Source organism: Vitis riparia, unplaced genomic scaffold (genome assembly GCF_004353265.1).
Source record: "Vitis riparia cultivar Riparia Gloire de Montpellier isolate 1030 unplaced genomic scaffold, EGFV_Vit.rip_1.0 scaffold380_pilon_pilon, whole genome shotgun sequence".
Lineage (NCBI taxonomy): Eukaryota > Viridiplantae > Streptophyta > Magnoliopsida > Vitales > Vitaceae > Vitis > Vitis riparia.
The window spans coordinates 73,050-94,648 of NW_023269672.1; the positions used below are offsets into that span (position 1 = coordinate 73,050).

General features: G+C 37.2%; 1 pseudogene; it reads right to left on the bottom strand.

Annotated features, from left to right (window-relative positions):
* Positions 1 to 19,247, bottom strand: part of LOC117909803 — a 31,051-nt pseudogene extending 11,804 nt beyond the window's left edge.
* Positions 19,248 to 21,599: the final 2,352 nt, after the last annotated feature.

The window sequence follows — 21,599 nt, forward strand, 5'->3', positions numbered from 1 at the left end:
CATCAGAAGGACTATCGCATATAATGTGGTGTATTGTGTCAGACTATATTATTTCATGTGAATGACTATCATAATATTCCACAAGATTCTGTGTTAGAATTACAAACTAGAATAGACTCCATTAATTTTTTTATGATATAGTCTTCAGTGTGTTATCCTGTCATCTATCTAAACCTGGTTTTAGTCAACATGAATGTGATTTAGTTTCCAAATTTTCTATGAGCTAAGAATATGGATTGTACTTCTCAGACACTATTATGTAATAACACACAGATTTTCCTTCCCATACAAATTCCCACACTTCATGACATAATCTTCACTCAGTTATTTGGTAATCAATTTAAACCCAATTTTGTTTAATCAATGCAATTAAGTCTTCGAATTTTCTAAGCTTTTAGAATTTGGACTTCTAAATTATTATAAATTTTGAGGTTTAACTGAAAGTATACTTTCTTTTTTTTCATGCAAATCACCAAAAATATTTCTCAACAATGACATTGGCATAAACATGGATATATTAACATTATTATACTTAGGAACCATGAAATGTCCACTAAAACCAACATTTGTAGCCTTGAGTTCGACACTAACAAATTATTAAATTTCAAAACTATAGGCACTTTGCTTCAAATTCATAAAATAACCAACACTGTTGTGACTCTATTTTTCTCCATGTAATATTATTATCTTTTGTTCCGACTCCTCCAACAAGAGGAAGAAAAAAAAGCGCTAATGCACAAACTAACAAACAACTTATTTTTCTCTATATAATACTGCCTTTTCCCTTTTTATAAGAATTAGTACACCAAATAATTGCAATGCCAGGAAGAACAGAGAGAACATAAATACTCAGAGAAATTTCATCACAACAACAAAGACCATGGTATTCCAAAAACCAAATAGCAACTGGCCAAAGCAATTGAGCCCAAAACATAAACTAATACTTCAGGTAACGCAAGAAAAGATCATTCACCATAAGGGATCAAAAGGGTATTCTATTAATCTGCAGGTTGCTCCACATGAACAAGATATGAAATCTTACAAGAACTTACGTAAAATTGAAAACTACTATGAAGCATGGAAGAAGGTAATTACCATAGAAGATATTACAGATATTCTTCTAAGCATGTAATAGAGACTTCGAAATGAGTCTTCCCATGCTAGTTGTCGTTTGATTAAGAAATCCGTTTCCACTAAATTGACCAAGAAAATTTGTTGTAAGAAAACTTGAGGAAAAGAAAGGAAAAGAAAAACTTCAATTTCATACTAATAAAATATTTGGTTCACAAACCTCCATCTGCAGCAGATAAGGTCCATGCTGATATGACAGAAGGTGGTAGAGAAGACTGAGGGTGCACCCATGAGTGCAAAGCTCTATAATTGAATATTTGGGCAGTGGAAGTGATCCCAGAGGAGCAGCTAATATTTTGATCCTTGGAACAACCAAATTGCGGTGTAGATAGGGTTGTACCATTGTAAGTAGCAGACATGTTCAATCTATGAAACCTAGGAATGGCAAAACGAGATAAGGTCGATTAGCTAAAATCACCTTCTACGAACGACCTAATGCTAAGTGTGGTGGAATATACATTAGTCCATACATAGATTATGCAACAATTTGCATACACATAACCCATATATATGGCAAAATCATCGCTTTTCTGAATATTTTATTAATGCATAACCTTGTAATGCTTTCAAATACCAACACAATATAGAACCAATGATCTAGGAATAAATATAAAAAGAATAGATGATATCAAATGAAATCAGAATAGTCTGGACATAATTCAATGATATTTCTTATAGTCAAATATTAGTACAAAAATTTATTGTTCAAGGAAAAATAGCAACTGTGTCCAAAAGCAGAAATATATGTGGGTTAATTAAATGTTAGCACCAAAGTATGAATTTTTTAAAAATTGATTTGACAGAAAAAAAAAAAAAAAAAATGAGATCCAATACTTCAGCAAAAGAGCATCAAAATATTACAAAAGAAAATCCAACACCGTCAACACTTAGCTGGCAATTATGATATTCTCTCAAAATTTCAATTAACCTAATTTTAGTTTTGTGGGAGAGACATATGGACAAGTGAAATAGGTTATTTAGAAAAAATTCACAGCAATTTGAATGTAAATCACACTCAAGCCTGAATCATTCCCCGTGGGGAAACAATAACATGCCTATGCCCCAGAAAGTTACGAAAAAAGGAAGTTGCAATTGAAGCTTGTAAAATTTTGTTCGTAAATAAAAATTTTAGATTACTTCTTTCTTCTACAACATCTTCTATACACAGATAACCAATAGCTTTGAATACGATAGATTACCAAAGAATTGCACTGACAAATTCATTATAGTTAAAGTTTCCATCATATAGCATTAAACAAAGTGCACTACCAGCCACCTAAACAATAAAATGAACCCATTATCTGATCTTCACATTCCTGAAAATCAGAAAAAACAAAAGTTATGTCGAATTGTACTTCTCTCAATATTGCATCAGTCCAGTTTTTCAGTAAATTGGTATGGTATAGATAATTTTCAAGAACGGAGTAAGCATGAGACTAGCCGGACATGCCATTTAATTTGAAGGGAATAACCAATATAAATGAGTAATCAAGTTTAGGCATACAAGTTAGTCAAATCTTACCTATCAAAAAAAAAAAAAAAAACAAATGGACGCACTGCAGTCATCATTCTCCAAACCACTCGAGTGCAATTACGTATTTAAAGACCATATCCTCAATCAATTTATGTAGTTGTCCAATTAGTAATTTTGTTTTTGCGTATGTGACTACATTGTTAATAAATTTTGTATGCACTATTTATTGTGTTACATGTTTCTGAAAACCTCATCCAATGACATAAGGAAATCTATTTAAATAAGTCACAGCAACAACATATCACTTACCTGCAGTTAAGCCTGGTATAATCTTGATAAAACCTTAAATCTTAAAAAAGAAAATAAAAAAACATTTGGCATGATAAGAATGAGCACAGTAAAAGCATTTATAAAAAAAAGAAAAAGATATTACACAGTAAGAGCATCTCCAATGCAAATAGCTAAAACAACAAATGGCAAACTTATTTTCTAGCATTTATAAAAATTATGTTGTTTTTTGGTGTGCACACACGCACATATATATATATATATATAAACTACTTTGGTATTGCATTAGAGATGCTCTAAGCATGGATACAAGTGAACGAGCTGCTTCCTCTAAGCTATGCAATTTAGTATAAAAAATAGATGAACTAGCCAGACTCATGATTTTCAGATATTATATAATTTATATATAAAAGTATTTATTGATATGTTATTGTGTCCTTGTGATTGTATCCTGCCTTTTGAGGATATATATTTTTTTATCAGAAACAATAAATGTATTAAGTATAAAGGAACACAAAAGAAAGACGAGGAATCCTCCCAAAAATACAACAGACTTGTTGATGCTATATTGTTTTTCATAGAATGTATTTTATAGTAGTCATCCTCAACCACCAAAAACCCTTATCTAGGCTTCTCAAGTGAATGATTTAAGTTCAACACCAGTTTCATGCATCAGATCACGTCCAAAAAAAATTCCAGATGAAAATAGAGTAAAGATGAGGAAGCATTATTTTTCACCCTTAAAGCAAACAAAACAATCTCTAGAAACGGGTAAGATGTGTAACTGTGATGAGAACCAACAACATAGAACATACCAGCACACTCACCAGTTCACAGAGGAAGAAGACACTATCTGCATATTAGTTTTTAATGTAAAATCCAGTGGGCCTTCTGCCCAGGAATATGAAATTCAGAGCAGAAATGGCCAGAAGAGATTGAAGTAAAATTGCCGAACTTTTCAGAAGAATCAGCAGCTAAACCAGAAAAAGCACGGGGTTCACAGGCAACCAGTCCTTTTAATGCTTTATCCTGTGAAAATAAATAGATTTATATTTTGACACAGAACTTTCTTCAAGTAAATAAAAGGGGAAAATGCTAACAAAAATACCATATCAACAACAGCCATTTCAGATATCCTCTCACTACCAAGTGATAATTCAGCCACACTACGAAATGTGCTTTGACTGCACTTTTCAGCATATTCACAATCTTGCCTTGTACCATCTTTGGAAACTGCAGCTGAAACCACAGTATTCTCTGGACTGATAGAAATAAGAAATTGAATATATAAGAAAAAAGCAAACAATTTATCAATTATAAACAAGGTACACCATCCTGGAAATGTATACCATGAAAGTTGTGGATGACTCTTGACAACTGAATTCAAAGAAACACAGATATTCTTCAAGAAGCCAGCTGGCGCAGCTGAAATATCTTCCTGCATATATTAAAAAATTGTATAAATTAAGACAGAAATAATGCATGGTAAATTGCATGGCACATTCAAGATCTTGACAGATTAGTGATTTGACGGTTCTAACATGTTACAGTAACATACTTGATAATAAATCAATTTTAGATGAAAATGTATTGTTCCTTAGCATTTTCTTTTCCAAAAAGCATCCTAAACCTAGACTTTTTGGCAGGAAAAACTTCATCCATACGGGTGTCAATGCATCTTGGAACTTTGAATGCATCTTGTTTCTTGAGCTCATCGGTGTTCCTGAGAGAAGTAAGCAAGTACTTAGTGAAATATAAATCAAGGTAAATCTAAAGAAATACAACAAAGCTTACTTTGTAGAACCAAGCAAAGGAGTCGGAGATTCATCTACAAGCTCTATAATGTTCCTTCGCTTTAACTGTTCTCCCTGTAACAGACACAGAAAATCTTAAGTTCCTGCACAACCATTTGCAAAGATTACACAGAAACCAAATTGCAAAGAAATGTGGTAAGATTTGTTGCCAATTTAGGCTAATATTTGAAGGCTATAAGCTACAGTAAAATGCAACAGTTCCATTTTACATCACATGAAAAGTTGGAAGATGCTGTACACCACAACAACTGGATATCACAGCATCCGACTTTGATCAGGGTCCAGCCTGTTTTTATGTTTGTTCCACGTCAACCCATTAAATTACAGGCCATGACAGTAAGAAATCCAACCACAGATTTTTTTTTTAAAATGCATTCTAGTCTGGCAACAAATATAATACCCACCAAAAAAAACAAAAAAAACAAAAAATATTCATTAGTAACATAGGAAGAGGAAACCAAAAGATGAAAACACTGCTGTAATTCCCAAGAGATTTGCATTAATGTGAAACCAAATATAATACCCACAAAAAATCATTAAAACTTTCATAAAACAAATCCAAAAGATAAAAGCATTGCCTTGACCTTTGGCCAAGTTTTTGATTTCCATATGAAATTAGCAAGAGAAAAGAAAACTGAAGTTAAATGATCAAATGAGGTTAAGAAAAAAAGATTTGACCAAAAATAAGTTGAAAGGTGATAATAACCAAGGTCTCATATCTAGGGATGATAGTGTTAGATTAACACTATTGGGAATGGACATGAGTCTTTCAAGATCCTATATCTCTAAATCCGTAAGGTTTGGTTGAAAGTTAAAATTTCCGATAAGAGGAGAAGATAGACCAAGGACAAATTAAATAGGAGAATTTTGAATTGATAAAAGTTTGTAAAGACTCAGAAATATTGTGCAACCAAATGTTGATTTCCCCAACACAAATCTTCCCACAAACGGGGTTTTGACCCATTTTCCACTAAAATGTTGGCATCTCGACCATTTGAATGTGTCCCATAGATGCTCAAGACAACCTTGTGCCATAAAGCAATACTCTCCCTAGGATACCCCCATAGCCACTTCTCTAAGAGGGCCTTATTTCTCGAAGCACACTTAGATCCAGCTTATAAGATACTCTCTCTTTCCTTGACCAAAGAAAATCCTTTTGCATTTCTCAATCTTTGTTGCCACTAAGAATGGAATGTTATACAACAAAAGGAAGTTGCTAGGGATGTGAGAAAACCAAGACTAAATTATAACTATCCCTCCGCCTATAGACAAAAATGCGTCGATGACTGTGCGGTGCTTTGAAGGGCAAGGCCATAGGTGGAGATGCTATGAGCGACGACGAGTGGCAGCAGGGTGGAAAGGAGTGGTTTCAAAATATCGGCCAAGTCCAATATGTGTAGACCCTCCATTTCGTCCCTTTAGCACATGTCTTTAAGTGTTCTTTCAATACTCCATAGTAGTTCCTTGGTGGCCCATTTTTACTCATATGGTTTGCCTTCTCTAAGCCACCTCGGAGACTTTGGTTGAGGGGTTTATCTAGCCTCTCATTGTGACCTTGGCCGCTTTTCAAGTTTAGATTAGGTTTTACTTAGGTACACTTTAGGATTAGATTCCACTTAGTTTGCCCGAGGACATCTAGGCTCACGTAGGCCCACTTTAGGCCCACCTAGGTTTATCTAGGCCCACTTAGTTCGTCCTAGGACACTTAGACACACCCTAGGTCACCTTTAGGTGTTTTTGCATGGTTTTCATGGTTGCATGTCTTGTATTTTTGCATGGTTATATGGTTCACTTTCTTGCATGGCTTGCATGTGGTTGATTTTTATTTTTTAGTTGCATGATTTAAATTTCTTTTGATTTTCAATTTCATGACATTTATTGATTTTAATCCTTATTTTATTTTTATTTTTATCTTTATTTTATTTCTTGCATGAGGAAACGGCTACCAGCTATTTGGAAAGAGAATCACCAAAAATTTTGACAAAGGAAAGTCCATTGTTGTAGATGGAGTGCAAATATTGAGGATAATCACGCACCAAAGGGATTCTAGGTTTGGAAAGAAAAAGATTCAGATGGGAAGGTGGAATTCTCCAAACTCGTGGCTGCCATGTAGGGATCTTTGGAGGATATTCATGCAATTTTGGACAAGGAAAGAAAATAATTCAAAAAAAGAGGTTAGTAGATTGATAGGAGACTTATGGATTTCTTTGGATGAAGAATTTTCTTCGAGAAAGGAAGACACGGCTGGAGCACAAGAAGATGAGGTTCTTCAAAGATACAACAAACATATCATATGGGATCCACACACCACTAAAGGAAATACAGTGGGCTGGCAAAGATTCTTTCTTTAACAGAGAGGATTAACAACAAGTGAATAAGGAAGGAATTTCCTTTATGCAAGTAAAAAGGAGGATTCTGATTTTTTTTTTTTTTTTGATAGGAAACGGCAAAGAGATATATTGATAGAAAAAAGAAGTACAAGAGAATGATGAGAAATCCTCCCACCAAAGAAAACTAAACTACAAGAATACAAAAACAAGAAAGTACACAGCAAAACAAGCTAACACTCTAGATTAGACAAATCCTTAGGAATTACACACCGCTAACCAGTCAAATTGTAACACATTAAGGGGAGTCCCCTTAAAAACCTTAGAACAGAAAGTCCAAAGAGAAGCAAGGAAAAAAATAGAATCCTAAAGATACTCTAAATTCCTTACTTTATCCCAAAAAATCCTCATGTTTCTTTCCCGCCACAGAGTCCAAATTAAAGCGATGCTTGTAGCTTGCCACAAAACTATCCCCCTCTTAGATGAACCAAAACCATTAAATTTGATGGACATCATGTCAAAGATGCTCCTCGGGGAGACCCAATCCATCTTGGCTAACTAAAATAATCTGTGCCACAACCTCATCGTCAAAGAGCAATGTAGGAAAAGATGATTTGCTGATTCCCCATGCTTCATACACAGAATACAAATATTAGGACTAAGAGCTTTGTAGGGTCTTCTCAATTGTAGCATGTCATTAGTATTTACCTTTTTGTGTGCCACTAACCAGACAAAGGACTTCACTTTGAAAGGGACTTGAGAATTCCAAACGAACTTAAAAGGAAAAACCGGAAGAGAATTAGAAAATTGGGATAAGGCTAGAAAGAAAGATTTGACTGAAAAAAGCCCTAAAGAAGATAAAGGTCAGGATCTCGCATCTGAAACCGAAGGTAATAGATGCAAACCATCAAGTGACCGCATGAGGCCTTCTAAATCTTCTATCTCAAAATCTAAAAGATTATGGCGAAAATTAAAGTTCCAAGAGAAAGGACGAGTAGAACCGAGAATTGAAGAAATAGGAATATTTTTATCCAAGACTACTCTAAATAGTCTTGGATATTGGGATCCCAAAGATTGGTCCCCCCACCACAAATCTTCCCAGAATCGAATTCTTTCCCCATTTCCTACCACAAACCGAGTAAACATGGAAAACTTCTGAAAGACTTGTGCAATAGCCTTCCAAGGACAACAATGTGACCATCTGACTAAAGTGTTAGCATCTTAACCATTAGAGTGTGACCCATAAATGCTTAAGATGACCTGATGCCATAGAGTTGATCCCTCTCTAGGGTACCTCCACAACCATTTCCCTAAGAGAGCGAGATTCCTTAAAGAAATCTTCCCAAAATCCCAATCCCTCTTTTGCTTTCGAATCACACACTACATCCCAACTAACTAAATGATCTTTTTTACCTTCCCCTATCCCTGACCATAAAAAATCCCTTTACAACCTCTCAATTTTTGCAGTTACTGAAGCGGGTATCTTAAACAAGGAGAAGAAGTAACAGGGCATGTGGGTGAGGCAAGATTGGATAAGAGTTATCCTTCCTTCAAAAGATAAATAAGTCTTTTGCCACTCATCTAATATTCTCGAGATTCTCTCAATTACTGGATCCCAAAAGCCACGAGCCTTGGGATTCCCTCCCAAAGGAAGACCCAAATAGAGTATAAGCCAACCAGAAGCCTTGCAATCAAGCAACTCAGCCAACCTAGAAAGATGATTCTGATTAAGATTGATCCCATAAATATTACTCTTGTCAAGGTTGACCTTGAGCTTAGAAATATGCCCAAACACTAGCAAAAGACTCTTGGAAGTCTACAGTTCTTCCTCCCTAGTGTTAGAAAAGAAAATGGTATCGTCTGCGAATTGAAAATGGGACACCCTAGTTCTATTTCTACCCACCCTAAAACTCTCCAACAAATTTCTTTCCTTTGCTCTCAATAGCATCATGCTTAGTACATCTACGACTAAAGTAAACAGAGAAGGGGATAAAGGATCGCCTTGTCTTAAGCCTCTAGACGCCTTAACCCACCCTTTAGCATTTCCATTCACCAAGACTGCATAAGATACCGAGGACAAACAACCACTTATCCATTTCCTCCAACTAGGACTGAACCCTTTCTTCTCCAACACGTGATCCAAAAAATCCCAACTCACATGATCGTAAGCCTTTTCAAAGTCAATTTTGAAGACGACTCCTTCCTCCCCTGATCGTCTTTTCTCATCCACTATCTCATTGGCTATGAGAACTGCATCCAATATTTGTCTCCCTTGAACAAAAGTGCCTTGAGTAGAATGGATGGTTTCATGTAGTACCCCTCTTAGACGTCTTGAAAGCACTTTGGCTATTATCTTGTAGAGGCTAATGATCAAGTTAATGGGTCTAAAGTCTGAGATTTTCTTTAGCAAACTTTTTTTGGGTAACAGAACTATGAAGGAGGCATTAGTGCTTTGATTGATAATCCCGCTTTTGTGAAACTCTGCAAACACTCTTACTAAATCCTCCTTGATCACATCCCAACAATCTTGAAATACTGCAATGGTAAATCCATCAGGCCCCGGCACCTTATCCCAATCCAACTGAAAAATGGCCTTAGAAATTTGTTTTTTAGTGAAAGGAGAGTTCAACCTAAACGCACTGTCTTTCGATATAGGGGACCAATCTAAACCTTCAACACTCCAAGACTCTCCAGTAGGACTCGCGTAGAACTTTTCAAAGTAAAGTAAAATCTCCTCTGTGATACTCTCAGCATTATTCAACACTAAGCCACTTTCATCCTCCAACACCTTGATAAATTTCCTATTTCGCCTGCCATTAGCCATTTTATGAAAAAACTTTGAGTTACAATCCCCTTCCTTAACCTATTTCACCCTAGCTTTTTGTCTCCAATGAATTTCTTCCCTCAAAATTAATTCATCTAACTCCCTTTTTCTTAAGGTTCTTTGAACTAAAAGATCAGAAGTGAGACCCCTTACTTGCTCAATGGCATCAAAGTTGGCTAAATCATTAAGGATGTTTTTTTTCCTTTCATTTAGCTCTCCAAAAGAAACCTTATTCCACTCTTTCAAATTGGCTTTAACAAATTGTAATCTCCTCATAAACTTGTGACCTTCCCACCCATTTCCTTGAAAACCTCTCCACTAATTTCTAAAGTTCTCCTTGAAACTATGATATTGCAACCACATATTCTCAAACCTAAAAGATGTTGGGCCCCACTTGAATGGGTTGGTATCCAAAACAATCGGCCAATGATCCGATGTCCTTCTAGGAAGAGCTTCTTGAAGGCCTTGGGGAAAGAGATGCCCCCACTTATTTGAGTAAAGAAAACGATCCAATCTCTTACACACGGGAGACTCTTGCATGTTTGACCAAGTGAATGATGCGTTCTGTAAATGTGGATCAAGCAATTCAGATTCTCTTATAAAACTATCAAAGTCCTTCATGCTTGAAGTTAAACTAGATCCACCCAATTTTTCCGAACTTCTCCTTATGAAATTAAAATCACCGACCACACACCATAACAGAAAAGATAGGCCAAAAATGTCTAAAAGCTCCACCCAAAAATCCTTCCTAAGTGATGGGTTGTTTGGGCATAAACTGCGGATATCCAAAGAGGTCTGCATCTGTCCAAAGCAAACTTGACTGAGACTGAGAAAGATCCTATTACCACCTCCTCACTACGCAGTTTTTTAAAGTCCCAAATAATCAAAATCCCACATAAAGCCCCGCATGCCGAAAGAGCAACCCATTCCTTATTTTTGACCGTCCAGACACTACCCGCAAACCTTCTATAACATTTCACCTTTTTTGTTTCCTGAATCATCAAAACATCTGAATTCTTTGACCTCAGAAAATCTTTAGCCACCCTTCTCTTATTCCTTGATCCCAAGCCCCTGGTATTCCAATTGATAATTTTCATAGAGAAACTCACAAACCCTAAACCACCAAACCAGTTCCAACAGGTCTCAAATACCTGTGGACCATCTGTTCTTCCTCCTGGAATAAACCTTAATATCCAAAGAACTTAAAACCTCACGCACTTTAGCCATTTTCCTGGGGGACAGGCCATCTATTTAGAACTCGCCCGATGGAGAGACCATAGTATCACCCTGGATACCTATAACCAGGTTGGAAACCTCCTTAGGTAAGCTAGGTTTAGACTTACTGGGGTTAAAACTCTTGGAAATCTGGTTTGATAAAGCAAACTGGGTCTTCTCCTCATCACGGACAGGAATGCCAACATATTTTTGATAAAAAGTGCCAACAACATCTTTTTTAGAAAAAATTTCAGAAATTACTCGATTTTCCATAGGAGACTGAGAAAGAAAGATTGAACTAGGAAGATCTGGACTAGAGGGACTCGGCAAAGGAAGTGCCAAACCACAAGAAGGGATAGAAGAAGACTCGGGTGGCTGAGAAAGTGAATACAGGCATACCTCCAAGTTTTCCACTCCCGGCATTTCACAAATCCCCTCAAAGTTGAGCCCTTTACCTTTGATTTCTGGACTAAAAGGTGAATCCGTGATTGATGAATGATGCGACTCATGGTAGCTTAGCTTTAAAGGCGTATCAACAAAATTTATACCTTAAATACTATTACTAAAGTAGCCAAGCTACTATAGCATAGTGGTTCTAGGATCGTTCACTGGGAAGGGTTTTCGCAAACACGAGTGATATTCAAATTAGGAAAATAGGTGATTTTCTTATGGATGTTAGCTTTAAAAGAAGATGAAAATGTTTTAGAGAGATTTAAACTAATCTAAGCTAACATTAAAGACTAAAATAAAAGGGTGTAAAAACAAGTTTCTCAAAGATAGGATAGCTATGCTCTGGCTCTTATGCAAATTGGAAATCTCAGGATAGGCTCCTCGCGTTGGGGTTGCAACTATGGTGATGCTTGCTTCCCGAACCGGTATGGATTTAGCAAATCAAGTTTTAATCCTTTAAAATGAAAAATAGATGGTAGTGCATTTCATCAATGGTTATTCACCTTAGACTTCCTTTGAATGGCTCGTAAGAGATAACTAATGGTCTAAAGCCAAAAGCTTACCAAATATTGGCAACTCAAAGTCATTCTAGGTGATAAACTCACCTTTCAATGGCCATTGAAATTGGTTCTAACGGATTAATGCAAAACTTGGAATTGAAAACCTCACCTTCCAATAGCTCGTAGGAGATAACTAATGGATAGAAATCCAAAAGCTTATCAAGTATTGGCCGTTGGAAGTTGTCCAAAGGAAATAAAAACCAAAATTTACATTAATGAACCATTAATGAAAAACGACTACCTTACCTTCCGGGTGCGAGAAATTTCCATGGGATTGCATCCAAGCCATCACATAACATCCATACTTTGAGAAACTTAAAGGTTTTAGCCAACCATCCTCTGAGGAAAAGTCCTCAGAGGCTGTTTGGCTACTAAGAAAATGAGAAAGAAAAGAGAAAAGAAGGAAAACAGAGCTTTATATAATTCTAATTTAATCTACAAAGGATCGATCACCCCATCCGTCCATTTTCCAAAATCCCTTTTTGGAGGTGTTGTGCACCTCTATATATAGCAAAATTACAAGATAAAGCCTTATGATGGCTGAATACAAGGTTACAAAAGGAATTTACATGAGAAAATATCAAGCTACAAATATCTGAGAAGTCAGTGGTGCGTGCGTGGAGAAACAGAGGAAATTCGGCATTTTCGCAATGTGCCTAAATCCTCCTTGCGAAATTTCGCAAGGAGAAATTCACCTTGCGAAATTTTCACAAGATTTGATGCAGTTGTCTTCCGAAGGCCATATCTTCCTCATTTCAGCTCCAAATTGTGCACGGTTTGAAGCGTTGGATTCTTGACTTCCTGAGCTTTGAAATGGTATATAGAATGTAGAAAATGGACTTCGGGAAGTGCTCCAAAAGTTCGAAAGAAGACTGCAGCTGCTGTCCTCTGTTTTCCTCTTCACTTTGCTTGTTTTTCCTCTTTGCATTCTCTTTGCTTGTGCTCGTGTTTCCACTTGAAATTCAAGCCTGTAAACTTCCAAAATCCTTGCTTTAACTTGTCTAATTAGCTCCTCCATCATTTGGCATGCTTGAATTGATTCATAAGCTGATAAAAACATGTAAACTTGCCACAAAATGGTTAAAACCAATTACTAAGGACCTTAATGAATTAATTGGGTTAAATGAATATGATTACTACACAAAGGTGCTTAAAACCATTATAATTAGGTCTACAAAATAGCACTTTTTGGTAGTAATCACACCCCCCAACCGACTCATTGCTAGTCCCTTAGCAATGGAGGAGATAAAAACTAAGTAAACTATAATAATATACATAAAAGGGATCATGCAAATCACTCCAAAAAATGATATGAGTGGCATGATGGACATCCATGGATCAATAAAGATGTTAAACTCAACCTATAATAAGAGTTGTCAAAGCATTCACTTGATCATAGAGTACAAAGAATGGATATTATGCAAGTTTAAGCATCAAAAGAATTTCCACTCTCAAAAGATCCAAATCAAATTCTTCCACTAAAAGCTAAGTGTTAATGTGATTAGCTTCCGAGTATAGTATGGATAACTATCATCTCCCCCCAACCTAAGTCTTTCTTTAAGCTTAGCAAAATTAACCATCTCTTGATAGGCTAGGAACGCACCTCTTATTCACAATTCTTTTCACTTACTAAACTTAACCAATTCACCCATGTAACAAGCAGAGGATCGGTGACTCCCAACCAATAAAGGCTTAGGGCACCAGGCTTTAAAGGCTTTCACCACCCCTTCGGACCATGCTCAGGTTTCAAGGCAAGCAAAGAAGTTTATTCTTTTCTTTTTTTTTCTTTTTCTTTTTCTTTTTCTTTTTCTTTTTTTTTTTCTATTTTTTCAAAGACTCATTGGTCTTTATGAGGTGTCCCAACACTATTAAAGAGAGGTTAAAGGTGTCAAATTATGATTTCTCAAGCTTAAAGGGTGAGATAGTTTCACATCTTATAACCGGAATCTAATGTATGTGTGTGCGAATAGCTTAAGGTGGAAGAGATAAGTTTGCATGCAATGGGAGTTTCAACAATTCATCAACTTTTAGAAGAGCATAATACAAACTCTAAGACTCATGTAATCAAGTTGAAACTCGACTTCTCTCATTTAATTTTGAGAGTTAATCCTTAATATCCATGGAGTTTAAAGCAAAAATTTTTAAAAATTTTAAAAAGTAGCTAATTTAACTAAGTATGATAAAAATTTAAACTAATACTTACTTCCTCATCTCTCCCCCCAACCGAGATGAACATTGTCCTCAATGTTTGAATCTAAAATAAGGAGGAAGGAAGTGGTACCTCATGTGATGTGGACTTGGAGTTGAAAAGGTTGAACCACCTTTTTCAAAATTCAAAAATTGAATGAGAGAGGAATTTATACTAAATATTTACAAAAATGATGAGTGGGCCCCACTTTGAGCAGCTGAGGACAAGGCTCAAAGGGTCCATGCCATGATGGTATACTCATATAAGTTGCAATGGCATTTGAACGTAGCTTGCAGGGGTGTTAAAATTGGAGATTTTTGGCTTTGAAAACAATTTCGCAAGGTGAAATTCACCTTGCGAAATTTTCGCACTGGTTACTCTCCTTGCGAAATTTCGCAAGGAGAAATTCACCTTGCGAAATTTTCGCACTGGTTACTCCCTTGCGAAAGTGCAATCCCGAGAGGTTGCATTTTGCATCTTGCCAAAATGTGCATTTCGCAATGTGAAATTCACCTTGCGAAATTTTCGCAATGTGAAATTCACCTTGCGAAAATTTTGCAACTCACTTGTTGAGTTGCAAATGGGGTTTTAAGCTTGGACTTAGATATATTTCTCCCCTATTTCACCTTTTTCTCCACATTTGTGAGCTTGTGAGCTTTCGTACCTGCATGAACACTTCAAAACTCATCTTAAAAACATATTAAAACTAAATTAAAGCTAAGAATTCAAACTAAAACATGCATAATTTTAAAAAAAGCATAGAATTTAAATGAAGCTGATAGCATGTACCCCAAAAAGAAGATGAACTATTTAGCTCATCCTCACTCACACACCCACTTCATGCTGAAATCCCCCTGGATCCCAAACAAAATTGGCATCCTTCCCATTTGGTCCAAGGGAATTCGTTTCTCTTCTCTTCCCTGGAGAAGTGGATGCTTTAAAGGGTTCAAGTAACCCTTTATCATCTTGAACCTTATGATTTTCAATGAAAGGTTGGTCCATAGAGTTGTCATAGCAATCCCCCACCAAATGTCGATCATCAACACTTTCCTTGATCTTTTTGCATTGGTTCCTTGAAGGTTATGGTGGGGTTGAAGAGGAAGCTTCCTTTTCCCCCTTGCTATGTCGAGATTGGTGAGCTTCTCAATGGAGTCTTGAATTTTTTCTATCCTTAGTGATAGATCATTATAAACCTCCTCCATTCTTACATTTATTGAACTCTCCAAATTATCAATCTTTTCATTAAGATGAGAGTTGATCTTTTGTTGCTCACCTACAAAGTCCTCCATGACTTTGCTTATCTTCAAAATGGCTTGCTCCAATGAAGATGTACTCATTGATGGTTGAGGTTGAGGTTGGGTTGTAAGGTTGGGATGTTTATTCCAACTTGAGGTGTAGGATCTTTGGTAACCGCGCATTTCTCTCATAGTTGGAATGGTAGGGCACTCCCCTACCGTATGCTCATATGAATCATCTCCATTCAAAGCATACTTACTACCCCATTGGCTTTGTTGAACTTGCCTTTTCCCCAATTCAATCCGATCCCTCATGGATAGGTATGCGAATTTGTCATTCGGTTGATGTTGAGGTTGGCTTGTAAGGTTGGGATGGTTTACATACTCAAATGAAGTTGGCATGGCTTGTGGTTGTGCTTCAGTATGCACATTTCTCAATTCAAACTCTTCTATCGTTCTAGCCATAGATGCTAGCTTTGCCTTCATGCTCATGTCTTCATTCAAAGCATTCTTACTACCCCATTGGCTTTGTTGAACCTGCCTTTTCCCTAATTCAATCCGATCCCTCATGGATAAATATGCAACTTTGTCCTTCTCATGATCATAATGAGAGCTTTGATCTTCATGTGGAATTTCCATTTCTAAAAAATGATATTCAACTAAGGCTCTTTTCTTCAACTTGTACCAGGGTTCCCTCTTGGTCTCGAATCCAACAAGGAATGCACAAATTGAAATTAAAACAAAAATAAAAGAAAAGAGAATAAAAAATTTAACTAAATAAAAACTAAACTAAAAAAAAAAAATAGAAGAAAACTCACCAAACTTGTGATGAAGATCACAAGTTACCCTTAATGGTTGCTTCACTGTGCTTGTGGCACCTTCCCCGGCAACGGCGCCATTTGATGCGACTCATGGTAGCTTAGCTTTAAAGGCGTATCAACAAAATTTATACCTTAAATACTATTACTAAAGTAGCCAAGCTACTATAGCATAGTGGTTCTAGGATCGTTCACTGGGAAGGGTTTTCGCAAACACGAGTGATATTCAAATTAGGAAAATAGGTGATTTTCTTATGGATGTTAGCTTTAAAAGAAGATGAAAATGTTTTAGAGAGATTTAAACTAATCTAAGCTAACATTAAAGACTAAAATAAAAGGGTGTAAAAACAAGTTTCTCAAAGATAGGATAGCTATGCTCTGGCTCTTATGCAAATTGGAAATCTCAGGATAGGCTCCTCGCGTTGGGGTTGCAACTATGGTGATGCTTGCTTCCCGAACCGGTATGGATTTAGCAAATCAAGTTTTAATCCTTTAAAATGACAAAAAGATGGTAGTGATTTCATCAATGGTTATTCACCTTAGACTTCCTTTGAATGGCTCGTAAGAGATAACTAATGGTCTAAAGCCAAAAGCTTACCAAATATTGGCAACTCAAAGTCATTCTAGGTGATAAACTCACCTTTCAATGGCCATTGAAATTGGTTCTAACGGATTAATGCAAAACTTGGAATTGAAAACCTCACCTTCCAATAGCTCGTAGGAGATAACTAATGGATAGAAATCCAAAAGCTTATCAAGTATTGGCCGTTGGAAGTTGTCCAAAGGAAATAAAAACCAAACTTTACATTAATGAACCATTAATGAAAAACGACTACCTTACCTTCCGGGTGCGAGAAATTTCCATGGGATTGCATCCAAGCCATCACATAACATCCATACTTTGAGAAACTTAAAGGTTTTAGCCAACCATCCTCTGAGGAAAAGTCCTCAGAGGCTGTTTGGCTACTAAGAAAATGAGAAAGAAAAGAGAAAAGAAGGAAAACAGAGCTTTATATATTCTAATTTAATCTACAAAGGATCGATCACCCCATCCGTCCATTTTCCAATCTCCCTTTTTGGAGGTGTTGTGCACCTCTATATATAGCAAAATTACAAGATAAAGCCTTATGATGGCTGAATACAAGGTTACAAAAGGAATTTACATGAGAAAATATCAAGCTACAAATATCTGAGAAGTCGGTGGTGCGTGCGTGGAGAAACAGAGGAAATTCGGCATTTTCGCAATGTGCTAAATCCTCCTTGCGAAATTTCGCAAGGAGAAATTCACCTTGCGAAATTTTCACAAGATTTGATGCAGTTGTCTTCCGAAGGCCATATCTTCCTCATTTCAGCTCCAAATTGTGCACGGTTTGAAGCGTTGGATTCTTGACTTCCTGAGCTTTGAAATGGTATATAGAATGTAGAAAATGGACTTCGGGAAGTGCTCCAAAAGTTCGAAAGAAGACTGCAGCTGCTGTCCTCTGTTTTCCTCTTCACTTTGCTTGTTTTTCCTCTTTGCATTCTCTTTGCTTGTGCTTGTGTTTCCACTTGAAATTCAAGCCTGTAAACTTCCAAAATCCTTGCTTTAACTTGTCTAATTAGCTCCTCCATCATTTGGCATGCTTGAATTGATTCATAAGCTGATAAAAACATGTAAACTTGCCACAAAATGGTTAAAACCAATTACTAAGGACCTTAATGAATTAATTGGGTTAAATGAATATGATTACTACACAAAGGTGCTTAAAACCATTATAATTAGGTCTACAAAATAGCACTTTTTGGTAGTAATCAATGAACCACGAAGATCGGATCCCACTCGGCCCAAAAAACCTTCTTTGTCTTCTTCGAAATGGGGATTGAGCAAAGCCGCTTCACCTCTTGATGACGAGGTCTCTTCCCCCAAACACCGTTTTCGATTCCTTGACGATTGACAGTGAAAGAGAGGACTCGCTTTGAATCCTCGTTCCAACTGAGATCCCGTCTCGAAATCCTCTTCCAAAAGACAAACTTCGCTAACTGATGATGTATTCCCAAGGAAAAGAGGCTCGCTACGACTCCGAAGTCCTCGTCGGCGATCGAAACTGGGAGGAAAAAGGGTAGTCCATAGCTTCTTTGAAACGACCTTATCTTCCTTCTGCTCAGAGCCTCTCGTCTGAACCTCAAAAGCTTTCCCCTTTCTCACTACAGCATCTTCTTCCCTTCGAAACAAACCCGTCTTAACAGAAGTCTTCGTTCCTCCTATTCTTTGGCCCAACCACGACGAGCCTTTTAAATTACAGCCTATGATTGCGGCTGAAGGTGGGCTAGGGTTGGGAAGAGACTGGGTCTTTCTCTCAAAGGCCCGACCATCCTCTTCAGAGAAAGCCTCGTTCCCGCCGGTCCTAACTTCAATTGGATCTTGAGACCGTGCAAACAGCGAGACCACCTTTGCAGAAGATCATGCGTGCTAGAACGTTGAAGACAACAACGCTACAGTCTCGTGGGCTTGAATAACAACTGGACCAGCAGGAAGCCCATGATTTTTCGTCCCAATCTAGGCCTTAACAGGATGGGCTTTAAACAAGGTCTCGAGCATAGTGGACCCATTAATGATTTCTTCTGTTGGGCCTAGAAGACTCCCTCTCCAGCCATTCCCCCTTTTAGACGCCAAGTTTGAACTTGAAAAACGATAATGTGACTGAGGAAGAAGCCTCCTACTATAGCACTCATTATTCCTAATGCTATCGCGTAGCCCCTCTACATTCTTTGACCATTGAGAGATGCAACCTCCCGCTTTCAACAACTCGTCCCTACTACGGGTTGACTCAGACTTGAAAATGTCATCTTCTTCATCTTCTCTGGTGACTATAACTATGACTGTGAATGTCCAGGCCCCATCTTCCACCTCTAGCAACGTTGGTAGCACGACATTTGGAAGCATCTCCACCCACAGCTTCACCTTTGATAAGTCTACAAGCTTCAAAGATTCTCATGCCACCTTCGTTACCCTCCCCCACTTCTTCATAATGAATTTCAACTGATCTTCATCCCACAAGTGAAAAGGAAGACCTTTTAGTTCTAACCATCCTCTTCTAAATTTTCCAACAACAACCATATTTTCTCTTGGCGACCATCTTCTCTGGAGAATAGACCTTCCTCTCACTAATAATCTTCCTTACTCTTGGAACCATTCGGCACTCCTTGCAGAATCCACAAAGAAACACCCCTTGAAAGAGGAAATAGGGGTTACAGACACCATTCCTTTCGTACCCATCATCCTCGCAATAACTTTTCCTACGTGAGCCCAATCTTGAGCTTTTTCTTTGCATTCACATATTACAACTCTGGCCCATTTTCCAACTGACAACAGGGCTCTGTTCCTAGGTCCATCCTCTGTAACCACTTCTACGTATGACCGACATTCTCTGTAAATGCCCTTACTTGCCTGAGCATCTTTAAACGTCTCCTTCAAAACTCTTCCAGCTTGATCAGAATAATCTTGCACTGAAGAATTCGCCTTTCTAAGGGCTTCCCACCCATTGCCTTTAACACCCTCGGGAACGACAAGGATTAATGGTTTCCTTTTTGTAACAATTGCTGTAATTTTCATGAAACGCCCTCTACTATTGAAACAAATCTCCATCAAGTGAGTCCTAGTCTTGCCCCTAATCTTTTGTATAAATCCCCTGGAAGCCTCCAACTCCACAGCTTTCTTCAAATGCTCCGTCAACCATTCCAACTCATTCTTTCCAAATCCTACTGAGACAACAAACCCTCGACTCCTTTCTGTTATTGAAATCCAAGTTCCCCCATTGGAACCTTCAAAATTTACCTGGAAAGACTTTTTCTCCACTTCAAACTTTTCAACCTTCATTGCTTGACAGAAGTAATATAAGAAATTTGTTATAATGGATGTTAACTTCTTTGAGGACCAACCTTATTATCAAAAGACTAATTTTTAGGAGGAGAAATTGGAAGTGGAAGATCAGTCCTAAGATTGATCCCTATCTTTGCCGATGCCTACTTGGGTGCGTAGGTGAGAGAAACGAAATTCAGAGGAAGTCTAAAAATTCAAAGCTATGAAATTACGGGACGTCTTGAGGATTCTGAATTTTTAGAAGGAGGACTATGGGTAAGAACAAAAGGAGGAAGAAAAAAAAAAGGGCACGAGAAAAGAAAAGACATTCAAAGAAGAAAGGGAGAGAAAGGAAGCACGACAAAGCAGAGTAAGAGATCTAAAACAATATACCAGCGGAGATTTTCTTACCAAAAGGGAGCATTTGCAAGTATGCTTTCTATAGACTCTTCCTTTATTCTCGTTATCCTCTTGTTATGTATTAATCTTCACTGGATTTTGAGTTTTGTCTGGATGCTTGGGTGTAGAATGACAAAGGTTATATGTTTGTTGGCATTGGTACTAGATTGCTTTTATAGTTGTTGATTTCTCCCTTTGGAGTTCTCTAGTTTTGGTTTAGGACTGAAAAACTCTGTTTTTTTTTTATTTACTATGCGTTACATGAGAATTGTAGTTGTACTTGTGTTGGAAAATCGAAACTGATATGGAAAGAAATAACTTTGTAAAGCTGTAAATTGTTTATTAGTTGTCAATCTTTGTATTTTTAGGAAAGTAATTGTTAGGAGTTATTATTTCCTTTTAATAAGTGATTTAGTTTCCTAATTTGAAGGATTTGTATATGTTGTAAACTCTATAAAAGAATAATCTCAATGAAAGAATATTATTCCCCTGAAACCCTATTCTTCAACTTGGTATTAGAGCTAGCAATTTGCTTGCCGAAATCCTCTTTTCTCTCTCTTTCAATCCCTGTTCTCTGAAACCATGTTGGATATTTCAAACGAGTCTACTATTGTTCCTCAACCTTCTTTGAACAATAACATCATCACTGATTCTTCAAAAATCAGTCCTACCATCTTGGAATCTCACTCTGTCCAAATCACCACGATTCACTTGAATGGTGACAACTTTCTGAGATGGTCTCAATCAGTTCAGATGTACATCAGAGGACGTGGAAGGATGGGCTACCTGACAGGTAAAAAGAAGGCTCCTATAGTGGATGATCCGAACTATGCTATATGGGATGTTGAGAATTCCATGGTGATGACATGGCTTATGAATTCAATGGAAGAAGACATTAGCTCTAATTACATGTGCTATCCAACAACACAAGAGCTTTGGGAGAATGTAAATCAGATGTATTCTGATTTAGAGAATCAATCACAAATCTTTGAATTAACCCTCAAACTTGGTGAGATACGAAAAACATGTGACAAACCA